Here is a 2,500-nt window from a genome sequence, read left to right on the forward strand (position 1 = left end):
GGGGGGGGAGGGGAGGGAGGGGGGAGGAAGAGGGGAAGGAAGAGGAGAGGGAAGGGGGAGGTATAGGGAAAAGGAAGAGGAGGAGAAGGAAGAAGAGGAGATGGAAGGGGAAAGGGGAAAGGAAGAGGAGAGGAAAGCGGAGGAGGAAGAGAGGAAGGAGGAGGAAAGGGAAGGGGGAAGCAGAGGAGGAGAGGGAAGGGGGAGGAAGAGGGAAAGGAAGAGGAGAGTGAAGAGCGAGGAAGAGGGGAAGGAGGAGGAGGAGAGGGAATGGGAGGGGGTCGAGGCGGAAGGGAGAAGGGGGAAGGAGGAGGAGGAAGTAGGGGAGGAGGGGGATGGATGAGGATGGGGAGTAGAAAGAGGGGAGAGGGATTGGGGGAGGAAGAGAAATGGAGAAAGATGGGGGGAGGGGGGAGGAAAAAGGGGAAGGAGAAGGAAGAGGATATTAATGATGACAATGGATAGAGGAGGAAAAGGAGTAAGGCGCAAGGAGAAAAGAAGAAGGAGAAGAGGAGAAGGAGAAGAAGGAGGAAACGGAGGAGGGCGACTCGGCTGCTCCCGAGGGCCCGAGAGCGCATCGCAACGGCGCCCGAAGGAGCCGCGGGTCGAGGGGCGAGAGGGAAAGGGGAACGAGAGAGAGAGACGAAGGAAACAAAGCATGGAAAGCCAAAAACAAAAACGTAATAAAGGGCGAAAAGTAAACGAAAAAGGATGATCCAAAATATTCAATACTTATATATATATATATATATATATATATATATATATATTTATATCTACATCTATATCTGTATCTATATCTGTTTCTATATATATATATATATATATATATATATATATATATATATATATATATATATAAACATACACATATACATATACATACATAAATACATTATATATATATATATATATATATATATATATATATATATATATATATATATATATATAGACAGATAGATAGATAGATAGATAAATAGAGATATAGATATACATACATACACACATATCCAGACTACGCTAGTTTTGAAATATATACATATATATATATATATATATATATATATATATATATATATATATATATATATATATATATACATATGTGTCCGCGCACATACACACACATACATATATGTAAGCCCATTTTGGTATTTGCAAGATGGCATAAAGTCGCGAAAATGAATCAATCGGCCCTTTGGTAATAATAATGACAATAGTAAACCATTTGGCGAGAAAAGGGGAGGCAGTGTGCCGTTGATTCGGATATGCTTAATTGGTCGGTTGTATAATCAACAGGAGGAATATCATACTTCGTCCAGTAATACACAAATGATGTTAAATCATCACAGAATTCCATGCCTCGAAAACACTGAGGAAATATCTATAATCACAGTGACGAGGATGATTACAATTCCAACAACCGCCATAATGACCACAGCAATTACAATCGATGCCGCAAACCCGGCCCAGGCTTCCCCCAACAGCGCGCCGCAAGTTGCTTATGAGCAAAGCTCCCGCGCACAAAAACCACTTTATGAAGCTTTTAAAAGATTTCGCGGCGGCCAAAAGGGCGGAAAGAGCGACGCTCTTGCTAATGGCAGAGGAATCCACTGATAAGGGAGAGGCAGCGCCAACTTCGACGCGGAGGGTGGACCAAGAGCCACGCCCGGACTGATAAAAAAGGTAGGGATGGATGGATGGATGGATGGATGGATGGATGGATGGATGGATGGATGGATGGATGGATGGATGGATGGAGGGAGGGAGGGAGGAAGGAGGTAGGGAGGAAGGGAAGGAGGGAGGGAAGAGGGGAAGGAGGGTGGGGGGAACGGAATGAAGAAAGGAAGGAGGGTGGGGGGAAGGGAGGGAAGGAAGGAAGGAAGGAGGAGGGAGGGGAGGAGAGGGAGAGAGAGAGAGAGAGAGAGAGAGAGAGAGAGAGAGAGAGAGAGAGAGAGAGAGAGAGAGAGAGAGAGAGAGAGAGAGAGAGAGAGAGAGAGAGAGAGAGAGAGAGAGAGGAGAAACAAAAAAATCACATTTTTTAAAAACAGTAGCGGGAGCCAAAAGTTTTACATTAAAAGTTAGAGTATCAGATTCACCTCCCGACCTCCGAGCGTGCTGGGCCTTTTGGAGGTGAACTGAGCTGCCCTGCGCCGCATTCCCGTCCCCTCATGATCATAATCACCTCTGTTGTCGTCATTATTACGACCTAATCGCCTCTACCTTTCTTACCCTCATTAGTATCCGGACCGAATCAGAAACGGATTGAATGTCACGAGGAGAGAGACTGGATGCTGACGGCGCGCGTGCAGTGAAATGACCTGATAGCTAGAGAAACAGACGATTGAGGATTGCAGGTAATGGTAGATTCCCCTCCCTTCCCTTGCGCGATCTGGGCTAATTTCCCTCAGTTGGTCTCCTTCCCAACTCGTGCCATGGATTTGCAGGTAGATTTTCTGCTACACAACGATCTGACCTTTTTCACTTTCTACTTACAACG

Source organism: Penaeus vannamei, chromosome 8 (assembly GCF_042767895.1).
Source record: "Penaeus vannamei isolate JL-2024 chromosome 8, ASM4276789v1, whole genome shotgun sequence".
Classification (NCBI taxonomy): domain Eukaryota; kingdom Metazoa; phylum Arthropoda; class Malacostraca; order Decapoda; family Penaeidae; genus Penaeus; species Penaeus vannamei.